General features: G+C 57.2%; 1 protein-coding gene across 4 annotated transcripts in view; it reads left to right on the forward strand.

Moving 5' to 3' along the window:
- TSPAN18 (tetraspanin 18) overlaps positions 1–12,993 on the forward strand; it is a 169,680-nt gene that overhangs the window by 18,494 nt on the left and 138,193 nt on the right. For 3 of the 4 annotated variants that reach the window (XM_014861254.3, XM_044749842.2, XM_044749841.2), the window contains exon 2: positions 12,717–12,795. The exons of the other annotated variant lie outside the window; for it this stretch is intronic. The gene's annotated coding sequence lies outside the window, so the exon portion shown is untranslated. The remainder of the gene's footprint in view (positions 1–12,716; positions 12,796–12,993) is intronic. 4 annotated transcript variants of the gene reach the window in all.

Here is a 12,993-nt window from a genome sequence, read left to right on the forward strand (position 1 = left end):
TGAGAGGGGCGCCTTGGTGGTTCCTGAGCTGCGGCCGCCTGCATCTGGGAGATGGGAGATGGGAAGCCCGTGCTCTGGGGCCCTGGCATGCCCGCCTCCCTGCCTGTCCTGGGTGCCAGGGCCCGGCTTGCATGGAAGGGCAAGGCCTTCCTCTGGCCAGCCAGCGCCAGGCGCCAGCACAGTGGTGACCACGGCCCCCAGCGGCTGATAGCCTGGTCCTGACGCCAGGCGCTCGGGCACAGGCGGGCGTCTGCCCTGCCTTGCAGGCTGCTGGGCACAGGAACATGCCAGCTTCCCTCCCTGACTCGGGCCTGCCTGCTCCGGCCTGCGCTCAGCTCAGGGGCTCAGTTCTCAGGAGCACGGCGCTTCCACGGGAAGCCTGCTGGATGATCCTGCTGCGCCCCAGGCTTCCTCGTCCCAGAAACCACTTGGGCAGGGAGGTGTGGGCCTCCGTGACCCCCTCTGCAGCCTCAGTGGCCTCACGCGGGCGGTGGGCCGTGGTCACGCCTGGCTTGGCATTGCTGCTCGAGAACCCACCGTGTGACTGTGACAGTTCCTGTTGCTGTTTTATTGGTCATGAGGGGGCATCAGGTGGGCCATTTGGGGTTGACGCTGGGATAAAGGATGTGGTTTGAAACGGGCGCTTTGTCTCAGAACAATCTGTTTTGATTTAGTCAACTGTGGGAATTTGAAAATGGCCCAAATGTGTTTCCTCCTCTTGTTGGCTCGCGCTCTCTCTCTCTCCAGCTCTCGGATTTCCTCTCATTCACTCCTCACCGCTCACATCCCTCTTGCTCACTCATCCTCACACTTGGTCACCCTCATCTTCTCACACCCGAGTCAGGTGCAGGTGGAACTCGAAATGGCCCCGATGTTTTCCCTTCGACCTCAGAGGCTCGTGCTCGCTCAGCTGCACACGCTCGGTCGTGTGTACGCTTCTCCTCACGGTCTCGCTCCCTCCCTCTCTCCATCTCTGTCTCTCGCACCCCCGAGTGCCGGCAGAGAGACCTGGTTCCCTCTCTGTCTCTTTTACCAACCGACTCTGTGGCTGTGTGGCATAGGCCAAACCACTCAACCCCTCTGGGCCTCCGTTTCCTCCCTCGCAACAGGCAAAGCTGCCACTTTACATTTAGACAGATCATCACTTTCTCCTGCCGGATCTCAGATGCTGTGAGATGAGGTTGTGTCTGCATCTTAAATGCCCTGACTCTGCAAACGCGTGGATTTGATCTCCTTAGGCAGACCGTGTGCCAGCCTGAAACTACTTTTCAGCCCTTTCCTGGTCCCGAAGAGACATCATTCTAGTTTGAGCTAGAAATTAACACGAGGTCAGGAGAGAATAGAAAGTTCAAGAGGATGCTTCTTGCTTGACCTTAGAGGGAGACCCATCACAGCGTCTCCCTTGGTCTCATTCCTCTTACTGCCCCCCGATGTCCCCGGCAGAGGGGACTAGAGAGACGGGGGCGGTGGTCAGTTTGCCACTGCCAGTGGGGGAGGGGGTGGAAACGAGGACAAAGGGCCTGTGTGTCCTGCCCCAAATCCCCCAGGAGGGTCCCGTTCACCTTGTGTCCCCAGGTTCTAGCCCTAAGCGAGTGAGAACTTACTGAGCCCGCGCCGCGTGGCGTACACTGTCCTACGGAATCCTCGCGACAGCCCCGCACATTCAGTGGGACTGGCATCGCATTCCAGCGAGGGTGAGACGGGAGCCGGTGAGCCTGAGCGCCGCAGCGTGTCCATGGCACAGTTGGCTCTGCGGCCGGCAGTGTCTGCGCTTCAGCCAAGCTCTGACCGCCAAACCGTGCTGTCCTGAGTGGTCCCTTGGTGCCAAGGTCGCGTGGGAAGACGTAGGAGTCTAAGATTGGAGTCTGAGTTTTAGCCCTCCTCTGCTGCAAGCTCTTAATGAAGCTTGGGCGAGTCGCTGACCCTCTCTGGGCCTTGGCACCTACTGAAAGATGGAGCAGAGGGGCCGGTCGATCCCCGGTCCCCTCAGGCGTGGTATTCTGGGGCCGTATATTCCAGGCGGCAATCAAGAGTCAGGGTGCTGGGGTTAAATTCTGGCTGAAGGGCTGTGTGGCCTTGGGCCAGTTACCTACCTTCTCTGATGCTCGGGTTCGCCATCTGCAAAATGGAGAGATCAACACCTGTTGCGCAAGGTTGCCGTGGGGACTGAGAGGTCGAGTCCTGGGACCGTGTGAGCGTTCCAGCTTGCCAGCTGTTCACGATGCATCTTGCCAGACCCTTTTGCTGGGAGTGTGGGCTTGCTACCTGGCGTGGAGAGCCCCGCCTCAGAGTGAGGGCCATTCCATCCCCAAGTGACGCTGTGCATGCACTGCCATGATGCCATTGGATGAAACCCACTTGGCCACCAGCCTTCCTTCGGGTTTCCTAACCGAGGTGCCATCGTGGGCATTCCACGTGCTGGACCGTCTGGGATGGTTTGGTCCGAGGACATTTAACTTGCTTGTAGTCGTAGGACTTGCAGAAAGTTCGACACACAGCCCCCAAATATTAAGTAGCTCCAAATGGAGCTGTTGACGCAGGCTCGGGGGGCTGCTCCCCCCCCCCCAGTTTCCCCCTCCACATTGCCGTCTCCCAAGGAACCCCTGGGACACCCACTTTGAGAATTGCAGGCTGTCAGGTGCTAAATAATGAAACTGAGACCCTGAAAGGGGCGGCGAGTCACCCAGGACTCAGACGCAGGCGTGTCTGCTGGAATCCTCGTCCTCAGCAGGCTCGTTTTCCCTTTTTATGAGAGGGCCCTCCCATGCTCTTATTGTCCCTTGATCGTAATTAATCACCTCCAGACGCGTCTTTCAATATCGACACTCGCTTCCTGGCTGGCATTTCTGGATTGTTCTCTCTCCCACCTGCCTCACGGCCATCGGTAAAGGCTGGATGGATGTTTATTGTTAAATCAGGGAAAATGGGGCTTTCTTTCGGGAAGGTTTTGAGACATAGTATTTGCCCGAATAATCCTGCCTGAGTCTGCAGGTGCCTGGAGACCTGGGAAAATAAATTTGACCAAAACATGAATAAATAAACGCTGACCCGAATGAGCCCACAGGTGGTGCTTTGTCTCCAGAGCCTGTCAGGTGGAGCGTCTCTTCCCACTCCCCACCCGCCTCCCTTTGCATCCCCCCCCCCCCCCCGCCCCAGTTTGGTTTTCCAGATCACGTGGTGTTCTTGCCGTAAAGCCTAATTTCCGCACGGACCTAGCCCGCGGTGACCTGCCATAGGAAGAGCTTTATTGGGAATCCGTAGGTGTGGGTGTGAGACCCTGCGGTGTCAGAGCACGATGGGTCCCCTCCCCCCCATTTTAAAGGCGAGGTGATGTGGCCCAGAGAGGCTCGGTGACTTGCCTAAGGTCACGCAGTGATTTAGCGGCAGAGTTCAGGTCCTTAGGTTCCCCTAGCTTGGACCCATCACCCTGTGCCTCCTCTCTGCTGAGGCCAGGCTGCTCTTTGCCTTATGATCTAGGTGATAAGCGGGTTCCGTGGTGCCAGCACGGGCAGAGAGGGGACAGTGCAAGCGCGTCACGGCAGGCTGGCTTTGGAGGATGGCAGGAGGTCTGGCTGAAGGCGATGCCATCGGAGCAGCTAGAGAGGTGTTCTGTGGTCTTTGCCCAGCGTGCGCGAGCCTCCTGTCCTGCTGTGATGGGAGGCTCAAGAATGGAGAAGAGGGGCCGGCCCGGTGGCACAGCGGTTAAGTTCGCACGTTCCACTTCTCGGTGGCCCGGGGTTCACCGGTTCAGTTGCCAGGTGCAGACACGGCACCGCTTGGCAAAAGCCATGCTATAGTAGGCATCCCACGTATAAAGTAGAGGAAGATGGGCACGGATGTTAGCTCAGGGCCAGTCTTCCTCAGCAAAAGAGGAGGATTGGTGGCGGATGTTAGCTCAGGGCTAATCTTCCTCAAAAAAAAAGAATGGAGAAGAGCTAGAGAGACCCGTGTGAATTCCACTCGAGGCTGGCGGAGGCCTGCGCTGGCTGCTGCCCCGCGGCAGTGCCCTGGGAGCAGGGGGGGAGGGGCGGGGGGTGTGGGCGCGGACGGGGGTGGGGGCACATGGTCTCCTCCAGGCCGACCCCTGGTGGCCGGGCAGCTGTGTTTATTTCCTCCATTGCCACTTGGGAGGCGGCTCTGCAGGGCGGTTGAGGGGCAGCCTCCGGGGCCAGGCTGCCTGGGCTGCAGATCCTGGCCCTTTGGGCTTCGGCCTGTGGTCTGAGGCTGGCCGCTTGGGCTTCCGGTTCCTCGTCTCTGGAGTGGGGTCACAAAGGTGCCTTCATGCAGGGTGGCGGTGACATGACATCAGCCACCTTCATGCCGAGACCCCAGCTCAGAGACGGGGTGAGCCAGCGATCTGCGTTAGCTGTTAGTTTGGGGACTCTCAGAAGGGGGCGTGAATGTTCTCCCTGTAAAAAATAACATTTATCACTTTTTGATTCTAAAAGTCACGCATAGACATATTTCAACCACCTAAAGCTACCCATTGGAAGGTTTTGCTGTGTTTCATCCCATTCTTTTCCTTAGGCATCGTGTGTGTGTATGTGTAATGGGGTGTGTACTGTCAAGTATAATTTTCAAGAAATTATAAATCATATAAAATCTCACATAAATCTTTAACGGACAGGGATCCAAAATTGATTTAACTCCTTAATGAGGAAGCCAGCAGGATGGAGAATGAGAGGCACGGGTGTTACACAGGCCTTGAAGAAAGAAGCCTGGAATAAGATGGCTGGGTTTAGGCCGGCCTGGTGGCTCAGCGGTTAAGTGCGCATGTTCCGCTTTGGCAGCCTGGGGTTCGCTGGTTCCGATCCCGGGTGCGGACATGGCACCGCTTGGTACACCGTGCTGTGGCAGGCATCCCACGTATAAAGTAGAGGAAGATGGGCACGCATGTCAGCTCAGGGCCAGTCTTCCTCAGCAAAAAGAGGAGGATTGGCAGTAGTTAGCTCAGGGCTAATCTTCCTAAAAAAAAAAAAAAAAGATCGCTGGGTTGATAAGAAACTGACAGTAAAATCATAACCTTTGGGGTTATCTTTTCTATGAGACCAAAAAAGAAAAAAAATCTAGAAGATCACATGTAACTTCACATGAGTCAAAGTTCTTCTAGAATCCCCTAGATGATTGAAGAATCCTTGGGTGGATCTGCTATGCAATGCTCCCATATGATGTGGAAAAGGCTGGCCTTTGCCCGATTTCCAAGTTTTGGGTCATTTTTCTTAACAGCATCTATATGTTCTTTCTGATCAGACGCTAGAAAACTCTGTGCCTCTCGCCGTCTACACTTAATATTACATAATATTCACTTTCAAAAGAGAGTTTTGAGGGAGGACCAGGCACCCCCCCGAAGGGTGTGACCTGCTCATAAACCCGGCTTGGTTTGAGGTGCCTGTCTCCCTGGGGTCTCAGGGAGGCCGCCCTTGCCTCTGTCGCCCACTGTGTTTCACTGTAATCGTTCATTTCCCTGGTTCTCTCCCTGTCTACACTGAGTTTCCTGAGAGCAGGGATTTGTGGAGCGGAACTGACTTCTGATCCTTCTCTCCCACGTGTGTAATAGGCAGCGCAGAGCGATTTTCCTCGGTGATGCTTCTGGGGGTGTGGACGTGGGCGTGGACATCAAGAGGAGGGCCCTTTGTCAGTTGCAGGTGAACCGCGCTGTTGGGAACCGGCGGTCTCCTCTCCCGGACCTAAAGTGTCATTCTGTTGAGTCAGAGATGCTCCTGACCCCCACGCCCCGCACAGCCTTTTCCCCTCCCACGTCCCTGATTCTGCCATTTAATTGTTTGGAGAGCTGGACTCACCCAGCCTAGAAAATCAGCGTCGTCTCTTCTCTGTAGGACATTAAGACTGAGCTTTCTGAGTTCCTGACCTTCCTTCCTAATCGAGGTCAGTAAAGGGGTAGAAAGTTCTTGGCCACCTTGAGCTGGGGAGGGCAAAGCATGACTGGAAGGGTTAATCTCCACACTCTGAATTTTAAAGCTGTCTTGTTCCATGTGCTGGGAAAACCCATCAAAATGCTAATGGCTGTTTGCTCCGACCTCCCGCAGACCGGTTCTGCGGTTCTGCGTTAGAATATATTTACATGGATTGAGCAGGGAAGAATGACAAAGAGCTGGGGTGCCGTTTTCCCAGATTCCACCGCAACCCCGTGGGTTATAAAGTCTGAATTAATAGCCTCGCGTTCCGGAGGAAAGCTGTGGTTGGCTGTGGGGTCGGCCCCTCCGCTCAGCTCCAGTGACGCGTTCTCAGCTTTCGGCTTCCTTGCTGAGCTGCGGGTGGCCAGTGTGGAAACATCTCTGTTCCGGTCGTGTGGCTTTTTATTACTGCCTCTCTCAGAGGCAGAATATCCTCGGACGGGCGTCCCGGGTGCATAAGACTGCACGGTGGATCCACAGTGAGTTCAAGGTCTGGAAGGTGTCGGGACATCATTGTCCCATCGCCACCTTCAGCACGAAGACAGTCTCTGGTCTTGAACCACGTCCCGGGAGCGCTGGCTCTTCTTGTGGCCTTTGAAACCCCAGAGGTCTTTGCTCCAGCCGGCCAGTGGCCTGAGAGCCATTCCGATGCGTCCTGGGGAGGACGGACACCCCAGATTTGCCCTACTGCAGGCTGGACTCGATGATGTGGCTCCGGGCAATTGGGCTGCAGACAAAATCGTGGCTTCTGGTCCTCCATCGGCCCGGTTCAGCTCTGGGGCTGTAGACCAGCCTCTTGGCCTCTCTGAGCCTCAGTGCCATCCTTGGCTGGTGAGGACGAGGACACTGGCCGCCTGGTGGAGGAGTTACGGGGCTCGTGTCGTTCACTCACTCGTTCACGCGGACAGCACGGTGGCGTCAGGGTGGGCAGGCCAGGCTCCACCTTCAGGGATGGGTCCCTTAAACCATGAGGGCTTCCAGGTCCTTTTGGGACCAAGTGCCCAGGCTCAGGCTGTGGGTGCTTGCCCGGAGGTGCGCTGCGGCCCCCCTCGTGCAGGTGAGGGAGCCTTCCTTAGCAGACACCCCTGATAGAATGCTCCATGCTTTCTTTTTCCCTCTCTCCACGAACAAGGCAGCGATGTGTGGTGACATACAGTGCTGTGGCCCAGCTCGCTGTCCTCCTCTGTTGGATGGGAAGGGTGATCCCGCTCCCCTTGCACGTGGGTAGGTGAGGAGTGAAGATAAGGTGGGAAGTGGGCTCCCACAGATGGGGACCCCTCGTCCTTACCTCCTTCAGGAACCTCCCAGATAGGACGCGGGAGCAAGCGCAGGGCAGTGCCCGCTGTTGACAGGGGGCTTGGGCTCCCAGAGGCCCCCATTCTCCTTCCTGCTCAGTGGAGCATCGTGGTGGCGTCCGTCTCACGCCAATACTGCTGGGGAGGGCACGAGAGACGCTGGCTGCTGCGCCATCTGCAGGAAAGGCCAGAGACTGATGGGAGGGGCAGAGAGAGAGAGAGGATGACTAAGGACCGTCGCATGGAGAAGAAACAGCTCTCCTGTTAACTGATGGGATTGTACAGCCCCTCCTCCCTGGCCCTTCCACCCTCCCCAAGCTGCCAAGAGCTAATGGGCTCAGACTGGGGGCACCCTCCCGGGACCTTGCTGGCAGTCCCAGAGCCCACCGCCCCGTGCCCAGTGGGATGGAGGGAGCCGCCCTCTGCTCCAGGGCATAAATAAATCCCAGTATTTCTGAGGATGTCCTGGCTCCCACCCCAGCCCTGCTGTGACCCTGGGGCACAATTAGCAGGCCCATTCAGGGGCTCATTATGGGAACCGAGGGTGATAGGGCTGAGTGACTGGGCAGGTGGTCCTGGGAAGAACTGTCCCTCCCCCGGCAAGACAGGTGCAGGCGGAGAGACGGGCAGACGGGACAGGCTCCGGCAGCTTCATTAAGGGCTGCCTGGGGGTCATGAAGATGCAGGACGCAGCAGGAACGTGTCCTGAACACGCCTGGGCTCCCCCCTCTCCCCCACATCACTCCCCCCGCGTTGCTAAGTTAAAACAAAGCGAAACAAAGGCCCAGCTTGGCTTTGGAGCCACAAACTGCAAGCTTTTATCTGTCAACAAGGGACGCGTCAGCCTGGCAGGGGCCCGGCCTGGGTCTCGTGGCCTGGCATCGGCGTGGGGAGAGGGCCCCGAGGCTGAGCCCAGGGTCTCGCTGAGGCTGCCATCCCTTCTCGAGGCACAAGACCGAGAGTCCTGGTGGTCACAGGCTCAGAAGGATGCTGTTCCACCCAGGAGCCAGGAAGCGATGGAGGGTGGGTGGCTGGAGTGGGGAGGGAGAGATCGCTAGCAGGAGCTACCCCGGAAAAGGCTCATCGTTGGGCTGGTCACCTCCCTCCCTCCATCCTTTCCTTGCCACCTCTTCCAGGAAGCCTTCCCAGCTCTCCTTCTTCTCTGAAAGCCTGCTGACTTGGGATTGTAGGATATCAAGAGACTGTAAACCAGTAGCCTTCAGCATTATCTGGAAACTTTATGAAATATTAGAGAGTTCAGCTGTTGTGGATTAAGTATGGGGTGTAGACTCATCTGTGCTCAGTGGAGACCTCGGAGGGAGGGAGGGAAGGACCTGAGAAGTTTGATTTGGATCCACTAATCGTGGCCTCTACCATTGTTAGAGAAAGCAGCCGCAGATTCTATGTTACGTCATTGCTGCTTCCTCTGTGTATCAAGGGCTTATTTAGCACGTGTTTCCGTGGGAATCACCCAGGATCTGTTAGCTCATCTAAGCCCCTGCTCAGGCGAGCAAGATAGGGCTCTGGTGGTCCACAGTTTGCAGGCGAGTTCTCTTTGACTGCAGGGTCTATGCCCAGTGTGAGGACCTGCAGATCGGCCTGGAAAGCTGGGCAGCCAGAGATCAGATGATAAAAGGCCTTCTGTGTAGGCAAAGGGAGGCCAGGGAACCCACTGACGCAGGAGAGAGACATGGCCCCTCCGCATTCATGGGCTCAGTCTGACAGCAAAGGAGAAGGCAGGTTGGAGGGAACAGAGGGAGCGGGCTGGCCGACCAGCCAAGAGCCCGTTTGCAGTAAGCGGACAGGCAGTGAGAAGGCTGAAGCCGGGCTGGGCTGGGCAGTGGCGGTGGGGGTGGGGAGTCAAGGGTCATGTGGGAGACGTGCGCTGGAAGAGAAGCAATGCTGGGGAGAGCGGAGAAGAGTCTGATGGGCGTGGGTTACGCAGGGGCGCACTGTCTGAAAATTCAGTGGCCGTCTGCTCAGGGTGTGCACACTGTTGCGACATGTGTTCTGTTTTAATTAAAAAATAGAGGAGAAAGCATCGGAGGAGACATTAAAATCTCTCCTCCGGGCCCCATCCGGGATTTTCCTTATAAATCGAGAGCTGGCTTCCCTCACACAGTGCAAATTTGCTTTTTCCAGAAGAAAGAAGAGGAGGAAGAAGATGCGAGTTTTGAGCCAGACCTCGCAACATGGCAGGACCGACCGATAGTCGCACATTCGCTACCGCTGATTAAGCTCTGACTGTATTCACTGTCTAAGGCTCAGTTATTTTTTAATATTTGAATGTCTCTGAAACCAGGATGCATCATACAATAAGTGACGTCCTCCTTAATTCACTTAAAGGTGGTGTTTTTTCCTTCGAGAAGTCCGTGAAATAATGGTCCGATTATAATCTGCGGGGTCTTACATTCAAGAGATGGGCCTCTGCGTGCCCGGCTCTCTGTGCAGACGTCCCCGTGGAGTCCTCACGGCAGCTGGTGACTTAGCGGCTGTTGCTGACCCTCTTCCTCAGAGTGGGAGTCGAGGCACAAGGTGGAAGGTCACTTGCTCAAGGTCACAGGGCTCGTTAGAGCTAGACTCAGCATTTCCAGCTGTGCCATCCCAAACCTGAGGGGTCTTTGTGCAGAACAAGAGCAGGTCTGGGGGCCCGAGGATGGTGGCCTTTTCCTTTCTCCAGCCCGAGACGCCCAGGTCAACCGCGACCACTATCGCCTGGCCCACCATCTTTTGATGCTGCCTCTTGTCACCCAGGATCATTTCCCCTCTTGGCCCTAAACCCTGGGATTCCTTCTCCGTCCCAGGAGGGCTCTGGGTCCGACATCTGTGGTGACCTGCCTCCTGCACGGAGAGGAGGGGCCGAATGAGCTGTCGGGGGGGGGGGGGGGGGGGGAAGGAGGAAGAAATTCCAAGCCCAGCTGGTCTCTCGCACACGCAGATTTGCCTAAATAGGATTCAGGCTTAGGGCAGGATTTTGCTCTCCTGGCACACTGGCGATAAACTAACCCCCTCGCGGGCTGCGGGAGGGCAGGAGGGCAGAATTCCTCCGAAGATGGAGGCAGCTTCAGGCCCGGAGGGCGAGCCCGCACAGTGCTTTTGTTACTGCCGGGCCCGCCCGCCGCCTGATTTCAGCCCCCAGCCTCTTCCCAGCGTGGCCGCAGCCTTTAATGCCGCTAACGTTTGACATTCACCCGGGCTGCGTGGCTGACAGGCACGCCTGACATTAATACGTGTTCCTCGCGGTCCCCAGAGCTCATAAAAGCTCATTATCAGTTCTGAGCCGGGGAACATGGTACCCAGCTCAGGTGCGCCTGGGATCCCCGGAGATGCCCCTGGGCGGTGGGGCTGTGTGCAGCGTCGTGAGCCTGGAAATAAACTCCTCCCTTCGTCCAGCCACTGGGCGGTGACCGGAAAAACCCTGGGTTCAAAGTTGCGTCCCAGCAAAGGGACTCCTTCCGCCCTGGTGTTTAAGGGGAGCTGGTCCAGCACTTTGGGAAGGCGGTTTGTCAGCATCTGCTCAGATGCGCGGTGTGCAGGGCCTCGCCCGGCTCTCGCACTTGTGGGCATCCGGGCTTTGCAGTGCGTGGATGTTTCCACATGGAGATGTGGGCACCATGGGGCCCATCACAGCAAGGTTTAATGGCCGGAAATGGAAATACCCCCACATCCGTGGTGGGAGAGGTAAATAAATTACGGTCCACACCTCCTGGGGTGTTACGCGACTGTGGAAGGCTCCAGGTCGTTCTCTTCTCGCTCGTGGGTAGACGTGACAGCAGTGATACTGGGGGCGTAGGATGCGTGAGGCAAGAGCCCGTTTGTGTCGTCACACCGTCTGCACCTGGGCCCACCTGGCACACACACACACACACACACGTGATCCCGTAGAATAAAGTCTGGGAGTCATGTTACAAAGATTTCGCAGTGTTTCTCTCGGTTAAATAGGATGGTTAAGGAAGAACTTTCGCTTTTGTAGTTAAGAATGAAAATTATTTGCATATGGACACGTACATCCGTGTGTGTCTGTGTGTGTGTGTACGGTCGCTTAACAACGGGCATGCGTGCTGAGAGCTGCGTCGTCAGGCGATTTCGTCACCGTGTGAACATCATGGAGTGTGGTTACACAGACTTGGATGGTACAGCCTGCTGCACACCTAGGCCGTGTGGTACTCATCTTATGGGACCACTGTCTTGTATGTGGTCCGTCACTGACCCAGACATCGCTCATTGTGCAGCGTGGGACTGTATGTATGTCTGCATCTGGATGTGTGTGTGTACATATCATGAATTCCTCTGATTGTCGCCTTCGTCTGGTCTGTGATCCACGCGGTCCCCTGGGCTGAGGCAGAGATGGCCAGCTAAACAGGCTCGCCTCCTCCGGCCACGCCGTGGTCCCCCTCCATTAGCGGGGTTTCTGAGAAGCTCCACCGTGCGGAGGGCGCCGAGGCGGCATCCACAGCATCGACCTTGAGCCCTTGCTCTCTGCTTGCACGTCTCCCACTGTGGGATTGGCGCTTGGCACCAGGCCTCCCTGCCCGTGGGCCTGCGCTCCAGTCCCAGCCTTGCCCCACTGCAGCTGTGTGCCCTTGGGCGACTTATTGACTCCTCTGGTTTGTGGTCATGGTCCCTAACGTGGGGGTGCCTTCCCACGGGATCAGAGAGGGTCCCGGGATTATTGTCGTTGTCCCTTGAGCCAGCAGGACACGTGGTGAGGGCTTCCCCTGTGCGGCCTTCTCACTGGGGGCGGGGAGTCTGGGGTGAATGGAGTCGGGGGAACCTGGCGCCCCTCCCCTGGAAGCCTTGCTCTTCTGCTTCTCAGCCGTGCGTGGGAGCAGACGCGTCCCCTGGGCCTGGCCACAGCCTCGCCTGGCACGTATGTGGCCTGGACACGGGGAATTTGATCCTTCGCTCCTGACCCGGGCCCCTTGTCAAACTGACGGGGGAAGCGGGAGAGGCTGGGCTTCTGGCCCCTGCCCTCCGCGGCTGAGATGCTTGTTTCCCCACCAGACCCTCTCTTCTTATCGCTTATCTCTTCCTGGATCCACAGCTTGAGGGTGTTGGTCTGCCCCACGCCTCCTTCATTAAGCAAAGGTGAATTCTCCTTCCCGTTTTCCAAATTACTCAGAAAGCCTTTTTCCCCGCCTGAGGAGGATGGAGTTCTCACGCCGCGTTGATAGTGTTCTAGCTGGAAGCAAAGAAACGTGATGTGATGTGATTTGCAGACTCAATGTCCCCGCGTGGACGTTGCGCTGGCTCCCGGGCTGATTCTGGAAGCCTGAAAGTACGCCCCAGCCCGGAGGCTCCGGGACGCCATCCTGGGGCCCGTGGGAAGGGATGCGGACCGTGTCTTGCTGGCTGGGGGGGCCTGTGTGGCCTCTGCGGCTGCAGAGATGGAGGGAGGGGACACCCACATGAGTGGGTGCACGTCTGAGCTGAGTGGCCCTCAGCCACAGGCCCCGCTCACCACTGCCTCTTTAGCACTTACTTCCCTCTCTTCTCCTCCTCTTAGAGTTTACGGAAGCCGCCGGTGGAAAGAGACCTCGAGGCGTCTTTCGACCCCTGAAAGGAGAAGAAAGCGGTGGAAAGAGGTATGACATGGCAGCGTGGCGGAGTGGCATCCTCACTCGTTCAGAGAAGGGGTCCACACTTCTCTCTCCTCTCGCTGCCCCCCAGACCCTCTACGTCCAAGCCGGAGAGCTCTTGGCTCGTGCTGGGGCGCAGGGCAGGCCGAGGGCCGCTTGACTCTTGGCCGCACCCCCGATGTTTGTTCAGGGATGGGGAGCAAA

The sequence above is a fragment of the Equus asinus genome, chromosome 17, assembly GCF_041296235.1.
Source record: "Equus asinus isolate D_3611 breed Donkey chromosome 17, EquAss-T2T_v2, whole genome shotgun sequence".
In the NCBI taxonomy this organism is placed as follows: Eukaryota; Metazoa; Chordata; class Mammalia; order Perissodactyla; family Equidae; genus Equus; species Equus asinus.